Genomic DNA, 16,249 nt, shown 5'->3' on the forward strand with positions numbered 1-16,249 from the left:
CAGTCCTGATGCAGGGTCTCAGCCTGAAACAACAACAATTCCTCTCCCCCCACAGGTACTGCTTGACCCACCGAGTTCCTCCAGCAGTTTGTATTTTGTTTAAGGCCTTAAGTAGTTGTACCTTGGGCTGGTGAGGACCCTGTCACATATCCCAAACATTGTAGGTATCAGCAAATTTCTGACACGTTGGGACCAGTGGGAATTGAAGTTAAGTTCATTTGCAGCACATGTGCAAAGGAAAAGCTTGGTAGACCTTCTACTCCGTGCAGCCATGAAAACTCTTGAATATTATCGTGATCTTACTGGTGGCCATGGCACTAGAATCCTGCACCAGAGGTACTGTGGAATTTCCACCGAAATCAGTAGGAAGGGTTCCCAACAACCATGGAATTGTATGGATTAGGGCTGCTTGGATTTTAATGGTCCAAAGACAGTAAATTAGGATTCCATCAAATAACCTCTACTGGATAACTGAGCCAAGGGTGTTGACTCAAAAATTCTTGTTCTAAACCTGAGTCTATAATAGATATCTCCTTGCCATCAGTCACTTTCACCAAGAATCTGAATGTCCTAATGAATGCTCGCACATCTAGCAATGAGTGCAGTATTGGTCCATTCCAGTTTAAGCCAGTTTTCACCAACACAGCACTGTTTTTATTAAGCTCTGCAAATGAACTACTAAACTGTTACATGCATGAAATCAATCCCAGTCACTGTAGCAGAGCTGCCACTAAACTTGATTGACAGTGGGATTACCAAACATCTGCAACTGGTTGGGAATAGAATTCCCACTGCGCATTGCCTTACAGATAACAGTTCTTTTTTTATTGGTTCCCAGAAAGTGGGCACCCCTGACAATACCAATCCTGAAGCAAGTTACAACACACAGCTGATATGATGTGGCACATTTAGCAGAGTAGACCGGGGACACATTTCTGCCGAATGCCATCCAGCTCACACCAAGAACATAGCAAATGGATGCGGGTGTTACCCCTGGAAATTGGCTCCCTCTGCTGGGCAAAAATATAATCATACTCTATTTTACATAAACACTTTTTGGAACAGAAGTCAATTTATTCCTTTATCTTATATTTGATCATCTGTTTTATTTTATGGTCAAGTAATCCTTATTTGAATGATCTCACTGAATGGCAAAACAGATCAAGGGACTAAATACCCTGATCCTCTCATTCCTATGCTAATTGACAAAAGCACTTTGCAGTATTGCATAACAGTTTTTCATGTTTTTCTACAAGTACTGATTCTGCAGTTTTCTCTGAAATTGTGGACTGCAAACTCTTCTTCAAGGTCCTTTTGAAGCTCATTGTTCCTTCACTGAATTTTGCAATATAATGTCACTATCTTATGAAAAAATCCAGAACATTCTGAGCAGTTTTCAAATTCTCAACTAATTGATTACTGTCTTGGCAAGACTTAGAATTGCATGAACTGCAAAGATTTTATCCAGGTATGTGACTAGGGATCACATAAGTTTCACTTTACATGCTATAAAGTTTCACTGATGATCTCTGGTTACAATAAGGTAGCGAGAAAAGAGAGATGAGCTTAATCTATCAGAAAGTAGTTTTATTTGTTTGTGGGATTTGACCAATACTAAGAAGGCTTCATTTTTACCAAACAGGTTAGTCAACATTACTATACAAAAAGGGCAAGTTATATTATTTCTGGTATGCATCCTTTATCAGACAGGTACAAATCCAGAAAACCTGTTCTTTTTGCAAACACTGACTATACTGTTGGCACAATCTGTTTTTGAGTCATGGAGTCATGGAGTTATATGTAGCGAATATTGCACCATCTGTACTGGGTATTCTAGTCATAGTCATATGCACCTTAGAAACATAGAGTTATACAGCACAGAAACAGGCCCCTCGGCCCTATTTGTCCATGCAGACCAAGTTGTCTAACTGAGCTAGTCCCATTTGCCTGCATTTGGCCCATATCCCTCTAAACCTTTCCCATCCATTTAACTGTCCAAATCTCTTTTAAATGTCATATTTGTATCTGCCTCTACCACTTCCTCTGGCAGCTCATTCCATATACTCACCAACCTCTGCATGAAAAAGTTGCCCCTCAGGTCCCCTTTAAATCTTTCCTTTTCACTTTAAACCTATGCCCTCTAGTTTTGGACTCCCCTACCTTGGGGAAAAGACTTTGGCTATTCACCTTATTTATGCCCATCATGATTTTACATACCTTTATAAGGTCATCCCTCAACTTTCTACAGTCCAGGAAAAAATGTCAGAGCCTGTCTAGCCTCTCCTTATTATCCAAGCTCTCCAGTCCTGGTAATATCGTCATAAATCTTTTTTGCATCTTCTTCAGTTTAATGAATCCTTGTTATATCAGGGCAACCAGAACTGCACATGGTACTCCAAATGTGGCCTTACCTGTAACATGACATCCCAACTCTTGTATTCAATATTGTAATCGATGAAGGCAAATGTGCCAAATGCCTTCTTCACCACCCTGTGTACTTGTATCACCACTTTCAAGGTCCCTAGGTCTCTTTGTCATAGGTCATATAATTATGGAGTCAGACAGCACAGAAACAGACCCTTCGGCCCAGCGAGTCCACGCTGACCATCAACCACCCATTACCCGCCCCTCCCCCCCACCCACACACACACACACACACACACACACACACACACACACACACACACACTCTAGATTCAACCACTCATCTGCACACTAGGGACAATTTATAGCAGCCAATTAACCTACCAACCTCCACATCTTTGGGATATGGGAAGAAACCAGAGTGTCAGGAGAAACTCACATTGTCACAGCGAGAACATGCAAACTCCATATAGACAGGATCGAGGTCAGGATTGAATCCAGATCTTTGGCACTGTGAGGCAGCAGCTCTACTAGATGCAACAACGTACCATTTTATTTCATATTTCCAGCATGTTCTATTTACATTTTTTTATTTCACATTAGAACATAGAACAGTACAGCACAGTAACAGGCTCTTCAGCCCACAACGCTGTACCAAACTAATTAAGCTAATGACACCTAATCCCTTCTGCCTGCACATTGTCCATACCCCTCCATTCCCTGCATATTCATGTGCCTATCTAAGAATATTTTAAATAGCTCTATCATATATGCCTCCACCACCATCCCTGGCAGTCATTAGTAATGTCCGTGACCACTTGCACTGAAAAGCTTGTGAATGTTCAGATATCTGCTGGATATTCCTTGTCTTTAACTTGCATTATCCAGCAACAGATGCACCCTGAGATGAGGGGTAACATTTTCCCTGTAGGCATAGGGTATTTTCACAACCCCTAGGCTACTAAACCACAGGCAGTTCATGAGTTTCCAACATTTCAGGTACCTCTCTTAGAAGGACAACCTGATCTTTGATTATTGGGGTAAATATTCCACTGGGATCCACCTGGTTGACAGATAAGTCTGTCGCAGAGCTAGTCCCAAGCATAGGCTAAAATGCAGCTTTCAGCCCTGGGATATCTACGATGTGCCGGTGATTGCTTGTGGAGTTCATTATTGACAACCTTCAGTTCCCAGGTGAAACTACGCCAGTGCAGTAATCTCTTTAAAATTAGTGGGAGAAATCGGCAGCAGGGAGAGAGTCAAGTCGGTCTTGTTAATTGCCTTCATTATGGCTTGTTTAATTGATATTGGTGCTTGTGTTTAATTGGTGTTTGCATTTGCAGCTTTTCTTCTTTTAATGTTGAATTATTTTGGTAATTGTAATTCAAACATTATTTTTTATTTTTTCTAAGTTAGTCTCGAATGATTTTGAACATTTGTGAATGTCAAAGGTATTCACAAACATTCATAACCATGACAGCTATGGCAGCTGATGAGCCTGGGGGACCTGGTCTCACCGGCTGTCAAAGCAGTTCTGTCAGTGCAGCCATGCAGCCAGCCACTTATGTTAAAAGATCCCTGATTCACTCAGAGTCTCATACCTGGAACTTGGGACCATCCTGGGAGAATGAGCATGACTCTAGGGCAAATGACCAGTGATCAGGGGCCAGCAGTTAATCTGCCCCACTGATATTTATACTCTTGTGTTCAGCAATGGTTTTTATATGTCTTTAGCCTTGTGGAGTTTATTAACACAATGATCCTGTGCTAATGTCCTGTCACTCTGCATCAAAGTATGATTATATTTAGAGCTGAATATTGTGCAACAATGTTAATAGATCCTTCAGGCAGTTTTGTAGTGACCTTCCTCGTGGAGTCCAGGCTTGTGTGCTGCAGAATGCAACTGATTCTATTTTTGGGTGATCTTCTTTTATGATGGACACTTCAATTTTCACCTTTGACCCCTGTTCCCAAAGAGAGGTGCAATGGGTCAGTTATAAAAAACTGAGCTTGAATGATTAGCAATAAATGAACACATAGAAACTCTTACTCAGAAATTCTATTTCAGCCTGCTGTTTATTCAGGGTTATGTAACGGAGCATGGAATTTTCCAGTGAGGCACAATAATGATGATTCTGAGGCTACTTGGCATTGTTCTGGAAGTAGTCCAGGCACCAGCTGTTCAGCCATCCTACCGACATGGCAGTGATTTTCACAGCAGTAGCACATGGGCAGTGCCTCAAGAAGGAGGCATCCATCACTAAGGACCCTCACCACCCGGGACATGCCCTCTTCTCATTACTACCATCAGGGAGGAAGTACAGGAGCCTGAAGACCCACACTCTATGATTTAGGAACAGCTCCTTCCCCTCCACCATCAGATTTCCAAACGGTCCATGAACCCATAAACACTACCTCATTATTCCTCTTTTTTGCACTATTTATTTATTTTGAAATTTATAGTAATTTTATTTCTTTGCACTGTATTGCTACCGCAAAACAACAAATTTCACGACATATAAGTCAGTGATAATAAACCTGATTCTGATTCTGGGATGAACTCCCCAACCTTTACTCCTGTGGGTTTACCAGTGTGCTACTGAACCTGTGAAATAAATTACTTACAATCAACGCCAGTCCCATCCCTCGTCACTCTCCCCACCCAGCCAACGATATTGGTGGGATCCCCCACCACTCCATTAATGGCAGTCCCATTCCCAGTCATCCCCTCCATCCCTCCAACAATGGCAGTCCCATGCACAATTATACCCCCTGCCCCCAACAATGTTGGTCCTATCCCTAATTACACTCCCCTTCTTCAATGCCAGTCCCAACCCCAACCACCCCCATTCACCCCTCCGATAAAGCTGGTCCCATCCTCAATCACCCCACCCCCACCCCTTAAATGAAGCATATCCAATCCACAATCAACCCCCCCATCTCACCCATCCCACAATTCCAATCCCATCCCCAATCACTTCCTTTCCCATCAATGCCAGTCCCATCCCCAATAATCCCTGCCCCCTCTAACAATGCCAGTCCCATCCCCAATAATCCCTGCCCCCTCTAACAATGCCAGTCCCATCCCCAATAATCCCTGCCCCCTCTAACAATGCCAGTCCCATCCCCAATAATCCCTGCCCCCTCTAACAATGCCAGTCCCATTCTCATCAACTTTCCACTCCCCCATCAATATCACCACCACGTCAAACAATGCTTTTCCAATATGCAACCACACCCTCCCACTCACTTCCAATATATGTCTGAAACCTCCAACCAGCAAAACTAGTCTGACCACTTCTCTACCACTCCCCACAGTGCTGACCACAATGTAGACCCATTCCTCCCATGAATGCTGACATCGTAAACTAAAAATGGAAATGACTGCTGGAGGCATATATTTAATTCTGATAATGTGCAAGAGCTGGGCCCCTGGGCCAAGACATGAAGTTGGTTTTCTCTTGACATGGTCACCTAGCGCACATCAAATGAGTGTGCTAAAACTTCTAGACAACTGTACCACTGCTGCTTTTAAAAGAGTCCCTCAGTTATTTCAACTCTATGATCCCAAATGACACGAGAAACAACTGGCACAATTGAGAACATTTCTGTAATCACTCTGAGTGAGCATTGGTTCAACACCAGTGGGACACCCAGAGATCTAAACTTTTGGAGTTGGGATCAGTTCAATCCCAGTGATGTTTTGTCTTGTTTGATTGATCCCTGGGATGTTGCTTCTGTAGCACTGGGTCCATCATGCCCACCTCCAGCTGTTAGCTGACTGTTGTGAAAGCTATCTTGGACTTCCACACACACACCTTGTGCGATCCAAGTCTGAGGTGAGCTGAAAGTCAGATGTTTACGCCTGGTTTGCCACTCTGGTCTCATGGTGAGTGCAGTAGGGGAACACATACATGCTGAGGTGAGGGATCAGACACCCCCTTCATGCCTCAGCTATGCAACAGGGAGAGCTGGTGTTCTTACAGTGACACCATTCATCTCACAACAAAGAACCCACAGGGAACAGCTCTATACTTCATTTTCCTTTATTTTACTGCTTTTAGTTATTTGTTATATTTTAGAGTTAGTTAGTATTAAAACAAAAGAAGCAAGTAACTTTTATTTATTAAAGTTACTTAAATCTACCTGAATCATTTTTAAATGTTGTCGATTATCAGGTGCAGAGGGATACTATACAAAAGCTCTTCACAGTGGAAAGCTGTCAAAGGCCATCAAGATACTCCAGAGACCAGATCATTGCAGTGTTCCAGCTGAGGCCTAGTCCTCACTGAGTTCTAATCTTCACTCATTGTTCACAATCACAATGGCCAAGTCACTGCTGAAGCCCTAGATATGGTTGTGGCCTGACTTAAAATCACTCAATCTTGAGATCAGCTGTCAATGATTGTACACATATCCACATCCAATTGGTATGGGCATTGGTTGAGCATGGTGGGGGAAGAGAGTCCAGTCATTCATAGGGACTTCACAGATGTACGTAGATTAGGCAGTGAGAGGTGAGAGAGCGGAGAGAACCGGTAACTAATGAAGTGCGAGTGTTTTTTTTCCTTAGCGTTCGGGATAGCGGGGAGTTACTGCGCAGGCGTGTGACGTCACTCGGTAGCACGTGGGCGATTTAAAAAGAAGACTGCCATATCCAGCGGGTAGCGTCGGAGTGGGCAGTGGAGTGAGAGGGAGCAGATTGGTTGGGCTTTGGCTCAACAGGCTACGGCGAGAACAGGCAAGAGGCGAGATTTATAGAGCAGGGGTAAGTTACCAGTTTATTTATTTTAGTAGCATTAGACATAGCAGTATGCATCTGGGATTAGTTTTATGTTTGGAGTGCCAGACGTGGGGACCCTGACAGACTACCAGCCTCCCCGATGACTACATCTGCACAAAGTGCATTGAGATGCGGCTCCTCAAGGAATGTGTTGATAATCTGGAGCAGCAGCTCGATGACCTTCAGCTGATTAGTGAGAGTGAGCAGGAGATAGACAGAAGTTATAGAGAATATGTAGAGAGTACCTCTGTGGCAGTCGTCCTCAAAAATTGGTATCTCATTTTAGATTCTGTTGGAGAGGATGACCCGACAGAGGAAGACCATGGCGATCAGGACTTTAGCACCGTCCCCGGTGCTGTGGTCCAGCAGGGTAGGAGTAATGCAGTGGTTATTGGGGATTCTATAGTGAGGGGAACAGATAAGAGAACCTGTGAACCCAACAATGAAACCAGGATGGTGTGTTGTCTCCCTGGTGCCAGGGTACGGGATGTCATGGACGGGGTCCAGAATATTCTGAGGGAAGAGGGTGATCAGCCAGAAGTCTTGGTACATGTGGGTACCAATGAGATAGGTAGAAAAAGAGAAGAGGTCCTGAAGAAAGACTACAAGGAGCTAGGAAGAAGGTTGAGAAGCAGGACCTCCAGGGTAGTAATTTCAGGATTACTACCTGTGCCACGTGCTAATGACAGTAAGAATAGAAAGTTCTGGCAGATGAATGCGAGGCTGAGTGACTGGTGCAGGGGGCAGGGCTTCAAATTGCTGGATCATTGGGACCTTTTTTGGGGCAGGCATGACCTATTCACAAAGGATGGGTTACATCTGAACTCCAAGGGGTCCAATATCCTGGCAGGAATATTTAATATAGCTGTTGGGGAGGGTTTAAACTAATCTGGCAGGGGGATGGAAACCAGGATGTTAGGATAGAGGAATAGGTATATAGGAACAAGTCTAAGACAGTGTGCAGTGAAGATGGTAAGAAGGACAGGCAGGTGAAAAGTCAGGATAATTTGCTGAACCTATAGAAGTACAACGAAATCGGTAGCAGATACTGGCCTAAATGTGCTATATTTAAATGCACGTAGCATTAGGAATAAAGTGGATGACCTAGTGGCACAGCTACAGATTAAAAAATATGACATTGTGGCAATCACTGAGTCATGGCTTAATGACGGATGTGATTGGAAACTGAATGTCCAGGCGTACACAGTGTAAAGGAAGGATAGGCGGGTAGGCAGAGGGGGTGGTGTGGCCCTGATGGTTAGTAATGACATAAAATCAATAAAAAGGAAGGACATTGGGTCTGAAAAAGTGGAATCCTTATGGGTGGAGCTAAGAAATAGCAAGGGTAAAAGGACAATAATAGCAGTTATATATAGGCCCCCTAACAGCAGCCAGGATGTGGACTATAAGTTACAGCTAGAAATAGAAAAAGCATGTCAGAGGGACAACGTTAAGATAATTATGGGGGATTTTAACATGAAGGTGGATTGGGAAAGCCAGCAAGGCAGTGGATCTCAGGAGAGCGAGTTTGTGGTATGTCTACGAGATGGCTTTATGGAGCAACTTGTTGATGAGCCCATCGGGGATGGGCTGTTTTGGATTGGGTGCTGTGTAACGAACCGGAGCTGATTAGGGAACTAAAGGTAAAGGAACCGTTAGGAACTAGCGATCACATTATGATAGAGTTCAGTTTCAAATTTTAAAAGGAGAAGCTGATAGCAGGTGCATCAATATTTCAGTGGAACAAAGGAAATTACAGTGGCATGAGAGAGGAACTGGCCCAAATTGATTGGAAAAGTAAGCTAGTTGGAGGGACGGCAGAGCAGAAATGGATACAATTTTTACAAGAAATAAGGATAATGCAGGATAGATATATTCCAAGAAAAAAGGTTTTATATGGTAAAAAGGCAGAAGTGTGGATAACGAGAGAGGTGAAGGCTAAAATAAGAGCAAAAGGGAGGGCATACAAGGATTAGTGGGAGAACAGAAGACTGGGAAACTTTTAAAAACCTACAGAAAGAAACTAAGAAGGTCATTTGGAAAGAAAAGATGAATTATGAAAGGAAGTTGGCAGATAACATTCAAAAGGATACAAACACTTTTTTTTAAATATATGAAGAGTAAAAGACAGACACGGGTTGATATAGGACCAATCGAAAACGGTGCAGGAGAGGTTATAATGGATGATAAAGAGATGGCAGAGGAACTAAATGAGTATTTTGCATCGGTCTTCACTGTGGAAGACATCAGCAATATACTGCATAGTCAGGGGCCTCAGGGGATAGAACTATGTTCAGTTAAGATTACTAGAAAGAAGGTGCTAAGGAAGCTAAATGGACTAAAGACAGATAAGTCTCCCGGACCAGATGAGGTGCACCCCCGGGTTCTGAAGGAGGTGGCTTTAGAGATTGTGGAGGCATTGGTGATAATTTTCCAGGTATCGATAGACTCTGGCATGGTTCCAGAGGACTGTAGGGTCGTAAATGTAGTTCCGCTGTATAAGAAAGGTGGGAGGCAGCATAAAGGAAATTACAGACCTATTAGTCTGACATTGGTGATGGGAAAGGTATTGGAATTGTTCCTCAAGGATGAGGTTATGGAATACCTAGAGGTGCAGGGCAAGATATGTCCAAGCCAGCATGGTTTCATGAAGGGAAGATCCTGCCTGACCAACCTATTGGAGGTTTTTGAGGAAATCTCAGGTAGGGTGGATAAGGGAGAGGCTGTGGATGTTGTGTATTTAGACTTTCAAAAGGCCTTCGACAAGGTGCCGCACAAGAGGCTGATTAATAAGATGAGAGCTCATGGAATTACAGATAGGATATTGGAATGGGTGGAGCATTGGCTGGTAGGCAGAAAGCAAAGGGTGGGAATAAAAAGATCCTGTTCCGGTTGGCTACCAGTTACTAGTGGTGTTCCACAAGGGTCGGTGTTGGGGCCACTTCTTTTTACTTTGTACATTAATGATTTGGATGATGGAGTAAATGGTTTTGTGGCTAAGTTTGCAGACAACACCAAGATAGGTGGAGGAGTAGGGAGTATTGAAGAAATAGAAAGGTTGCAGAAAGACTTAGATAGTTTAGGAGAATGGGCAAAGAAATGGCAGATGAGCTTCAATGTTGAGAAATGTACGGTTATACACTTTGGAAAAAGAAATAAACAGGCAGATTACTATCTAGATGGGGAGAAAATTCAAAGTACAGAAGTACAAAAGGACTTGGGGGTACTCGTGCAGGATACCCTAAAGGTTAACCACCAGGTCGGATCGGCGGTAAGGAAAGCGAATGCTATGTTGGCATTCATTTCGAGAGGTATAGTGTATAAAAGTAAGGAAGTGTTGATGAGGCTCTATGGAGCACTGGTGAGTCCTCATTTGGAATATTGTGTGCAGTTTTGGGCCCCATATCTTAGGAAGGATGTATTGATTTTGGAGAGGGTTCAGAGGAGATTTTCGAGGATGATTCCCGGAATGAAAGGGCTTACCTATGATGAGCGTTTGCCAGCACTTGGACTGCACTCACTGAAGTACAGAAGAATGAGAGGGGACCTCATAGAAACATTTAGAATGTTGAAAGGACTGGACAGAGTAGATGTGGCCAAGCTGTTTCCCTTGGTGGGTGAGTCCAGGACTAGAGGGCACAATCTTAGAATTAGAGTGTACCAGTTTAAAACAGAAATGAGGAGAAATTTCTTCAGCCAGAGGGTAGTGAAATTATGGAATTCTTTGCCATGTACAGCTGTGGAGGCCTGATCATTAGGGGCATTTAAGGAGGAGATAGATAAGTATCTAATTAGTCAAGGTATCAAGGGATACGGGGACAAGGCTGGAAATTGGGGATAGATAGGAATAGTTTTTAGTGTAGCTCATGGAGCAGACTCGAAGGGCCGAATGGCCTATTTCTGCCCCTTTGTCTTGTGATCTTGTGATCTAGGGGTAAGGCTTCAGTCACCATCACTGGAAGTGGCTGCACAGGAAAGTGGCTCCCTGAAAGTGGCTGTCATGTTGATAGGGTGGTAAAGAAGGTATATGGAATGCTTGCCTTTATTAGTTGAAGCAATGAGGTCAAGAGTCAGGAAGTTATGTTCCAGCTTTATAAAGCTCTGGTTAGGGCACATCTGGAATATTGCATTCAATTCTGGTCACCCCATTATAGGAAGGATGTGGAGGCTTTGGAGATGGCGAAGAAGAGGTTTACTAGGATGCTGCCTGGATTAGAGGGCATGTGCTTTAAGGAGAAGTTGGACAAACTTGGGTTGTTTTTTCTGGAGCAGCGGAGGCTGAGGGAAGACCTGATAGAAGTTTATAAGATAATGGGAGGCATAGATAGAGTAGACAGCCGATATCTTTTTCCCAGGGTCAAAACGTCTAATACCAGAGGGTACGCATTTAAGGTGAGAACGCAAAAGTTCAAAGGAGATGTGCAGGGCAAGTTTTTTTTACACAGAGAGTGGTGTGTGCCTGTAATGTGCTGCCAGGGTTGGTAGTGGAGGCAGATATAATAGAGGCATTTAAGAGGCTCTTAGATAGGCACATGAATGTGCAGAGAATGGAGGGATATGGACATTGTGTAGGCAGAAGGGATTAGTTTAGACAGGCATTTAATTACTAGTTTAATTGGTTTGACACAACATCGTGGGCCAAAGGGCCTGGTCCTGTGCTCTATGTTCTATGTTCTATGTTCCAGCATCATCCTTTGAAGGCCCTGCATATTTGAATCAAACAACTTCCACACTTCCAGCTGGAAATTATGAAAGATTTTAGATGTTCTGATGAATACAGTCTATATATGCTGTGAGGTTCTTTCTGATGGTCACACACGACAGTGGTTTTGTTGTCTTACTGTCACAACAACTGGCAGGATCCCTCGTCCTTGTTGTCCTTCTCTAATGTATGGTAAACATTAACTCCCTTCCAGTCGTTTTTCTGCTCAGTGCTTTCCTTTGTCAGAACATAATTTTCAGCGATGCTACACACATAGTTAGCTATGAGGAGTTAATGAAGTTTGAGAGAGCCGGGCTTGTTGTCATACAGGTTTTCTGTTTATACATCCACAAGGTACTTTTACTGCTTCTGCTCAACTTCTAGACACTCCAATCAGTTTCTGTATTTTTGCCTGACATACAGATTGCCTTTGCATATGGATTGTGAAAAATTTCACACTACTTGTTCACTTCTTTATTTTCTTTCCATCATGAGAGTTTGGGCATTATTTCGACAAGGTTCTGTCAATTCAGTGGCAATTAGTTCTAAGAAAAACATTTTAAATCAAAACTCACACCTGAGTTAAATGCATAATATTGTTGTTCTGACTAATCGCTGCTTATTGTGCAGTTCTGAATAATGGGAGATGGGTTAACAGCTGTCATCAGAGGGGTTCTGAGACTTCAAGTTTGGTGAGAAAATGTTAAATTTTCTTTCTTTCAATATTGTCTTATGAAAATACAACAAAAGCATCTAGATCAACTGGGAAAGTGTGCCAAGAAATGACGGATGGAATTTAACTCAGCTGTGAAAAGTGTTGCATTCTGGGGAGTTAAACCAGGGCAAGACTTACTCTTACACAGTAAGTGGTAGGACCTCAGAGAGTGTTGTAGAATAGAAAGACCTAGGGGTACAAATACATAGTTCCCTGAAAGTGGCAACACAGGTAGACAGGGTGGCGAAGAAGGTGTTTGGCACACTTGCCTTCATCGGTCAGGGCACTGAATACAAGTGTTGGGACGTCATGTTACTGCTGTACAAGACATTGGTGAGACCGCACTTGGGAGTATTATGTGCATTTCTGGTCATTTAGCTATAAGAAGGATGTTACTAAGCTGGAAGGGTGCAGAAAAGCAAGGATGTTGCCAGAACAAGATGGCTTGAGTTACAGGTAGACATTGGATAGAATGGGGTCATTTTCCCTGGAGTGTAGGAGGCTAAGAGGTGATCATATAGAGGTACATAAAACCATGACAGCAATAGATAAGGTGGATGGTTACAGTCATTTCCCCAGGGTAGTGGAATCTAAAACTAGAGGACATAGGCTTAAGATGAGAGGGTTAAGATTCAAAGGGGACCTGAGGGCAAGTGGGGGTGCTGGGTATATGGAATGAGCTGCCAGAGGAAGTGGTAGAGGTGGGTACAATTACAATGTTTAAAAGATATTTGGACAGGTGCATGGATAGGAAAGGTTTAGAGGAAAATGGATGAAATGTAGGCAAATGGGACTAGCTCAGGTAGCACCTTGGTCTGCATGGACGAGTTGGGCCAATGGACCTGTTTGTGCTGTATAAGTATTAGAATGTACCAATTTATTTTGAATGTCACAGATCCTTCAGCGCACGATTTCCATGCTGACCATCAAACATCCATTTACACCAATCCTTCATTAATTCCATTTTATTCTCCACATATTCCCAACAACCACCCCCCCCCACCCCCTTCAGATTCTATTTCTCACGAAAGGATGGTCTGGAAATTAAGTGTCTGAACTGGGGAAGGCTGAGTTCAATATCATAAGATAGGGCCTGGCAAATGTAGATTACGAGCAGCTACTTGCGGGTAAATCTATTTCTGGGAAATGGGTGTCTTTTAAAGCTGAAGTAGTGAGGAGAGTTCAGGGCCAACATGTTCCCATAAGGGTGAAGGGTAAGGACGGCAAGTCCAGGGAAATCAAGGGTTTGGTTAAGATAAAAAAGTGGTAATTATAGAGCACTGCAAAAGAGGGAGGTCCTTCAGGAGTATAGATAGTGTGTGTGTGTGTGTGTGTGTGTGTGTGTGTGTGTGTGTGTGTGTGTGTGTTGGGGGTGGTGGAGAGGTTGCTTAAAAAAGAAATTAGGAGGGCAAAGAGGGGCCACAAAATTTCACTGGTAAATACGATTAAGGAAAATCCCAAGGTATTTTATAAGTATATTGAGAGTACGAGGGTAACCAGGGAAAGAATGGGCCTGTTAGGGACAAAAGGGGCAAGCTGTGCTTGGAGCTCGATGACGTGGCCAAGGTCTTCAATGAATATTTTTTCGTCTTTATTCACTGAAGAGAAAGACATTGTAGCTTCAGTTGAATCAGTGAAATTCTAGAGGACATTAAGATTAATAGGGAGAAGATAATGGATGTCTTAGTGAGGGTGGCTGCAATATGAAGCATACTGCCTGACAGCCTGATGGAGGAAGGTAATCTCACAATATTCAAAAAGCATCTGGACAAGCACTTGAATGTCACGATATGTAGGCTACAGATCAAGTGCTGGTAAATGGGATTAGTGTAGATAGGTACTTATGGTCAACATAGACATGGTGGGCCGAAGGGCCTGTTTCTGTGCTGTATAACTCTACGGATCTGTGACCACAATCAAGGGGCAATTTACAGTCGCTAATTAACCTACCAATTTGCATGTCTCTGGGATATGGGAGGAAACCCACACTGTCATGGGGAGAACAGGCAAACTCCACACAGACAGCACTGGAGATCAGAATTGAACCTGGGTTACTGGAGCTGTGAGACAACAGCTCTACTTGCTGTACCACTTTGCTGCCCTAAACTATGCAAAAACAATGAGGTGTATGAAAACTGCAGTAGGTTGGCAGAGTAACATGGATCCTGCTTGTAAACTTTAGGTTCCTGAGTCCTCTAAATAACTCTTATACCTATGTTATAGGGTCCCTGGTAGTTCACAATGGTACTTACGAAGTCAGATAAAAAATAAAAGTAAATGCGCAATATATTCTTTTGCATAGCAGACATTTCCTATAAACATTATCTTTAGCTTCTGTGGAATGTTTTGTCATGGAAATCTGTCTGTGAATATATAAAAATAGAATATATTAGAGACAGGAATGTTCTGCTGGAATAGTATTAGGGGCAATTTCAACTGTAGCATTCAAAAGGGATCTGGATAAGTGCATGGAAACAATGAATTTGCTTTCTTAACCTTAACCCTAATGCAGAGAGTTGAACTGCTCTTGCATAGAGCTGGTGCAGAGTTAATGAGGTGAATGGCTTCTTTCTGTGATTCTGTCAAACCTATTGAAATATTTTGTGAGGGAAAACCGCAAGTCAAGTTTTTACCATCATGATTTGATCATGATATATTCAGTTCATTCAAAATCATTGAAATCATTTCTTTCATCAGTGACTGGAACTGTTAATGAACAAAGTAATATTTTAACCAGAATAATGTATAATTTTATCCAGAATAATGTAATATTTTATACAGAGCCTCCAGTACTTGAATTTCTTCTGTGCATCTCTGTGACCAGTTCGTCAACAGTACTCGAGAGTCAGTCAAGCTAGTATACCATTTGACCAAAACTTATGAATCACGTTTTATTATTCTCTTGGGTTTCACTCTCAGTCCTCACAAATTCCCAGGTTACATGCTCCTATATCCCAGGATTACCCCAGTGCCTACAGATCCCACCACCATTATCACAATGATCCCAGATGTTAGCCTGAGGAAGTAGCAGAGATCTTTGGTGCTCTGCTGTCTTATTATCTTTCTCACTGCCAGCTTTGTTTCCAATTTCCGTCTGAAGCAACAACTTCTCTAAACAGAGCATTATCATTAACTTCATCAATGCCAACAGTTCCTCAACATATATATCAAGAGGTTACATGGTCCACTGTTGCTCCTGTGTAATGGCCCAATAAGCTTAGGCCTGCAGAAAACTGAAGGGCAGGGTCAGTTAAGTGAGGAAATCACATTCTGATTTCACAAATGAAGATGGAATGGGAACCAATGCTATAAAATTGAAGAAATTATAAGTGAGAAAAATGTAATCTGAACTGTTAAGCCAGATTCCACAACATAAACATTTTGTAATTTGTTTTTAATGATTTTTTAAATCTGGTTTTAGCTGAAAAGATTTTACTGCCACAAGTTGTCAGAATAATTTCTATTGGTTTGTCTTATGAATGCAGTAATAGTGCTGTTTTGAATCCAATACATTTTTCAGGATGTCTATAATAACTTTATGGGTTGGAACATAATGGAATCGGGCATCTCTCAGTGTGAAATCTTCTTCTTTATACTTTAACTCTGAATTTATATGGAAAATAATGTTTTATTAACTTCTATAAGGGATAGCATATTATTACCTATAACCATACAGAAAACTTTA

General features: G+C 42.5%; 1 protein-coding gene across 1 annotated transcript in view; it reads right to left on the reverse strand.

The window, feature by feature from the left end:
* gpr158a (G protein-coupled receptor 158a) overlaps positions 1-16,249 on the reverse strand; it is a 414,329-nt gene that overhangs the window by 157,443 nt on the left and 240,637 nt on the right. The gene's annotated exons all lie outside the window — the stretch shown is intronic.

The sequence above is a fragment of the Pristis pectinata genome, chromosome 5, assembly GCF_009764475.1.
Source record: "Pristis pectinata isolate sPriPec2 chromosome 5, sPriPec2.1.pri, whole genome shotgun sequence".
Taxonomy (NCBI): Eukaryota; Metazoa; Chordata; class Chondrichthyes; order Rhinopristiformes; family Pristidae; genus Pristis; species Pristis pectinata.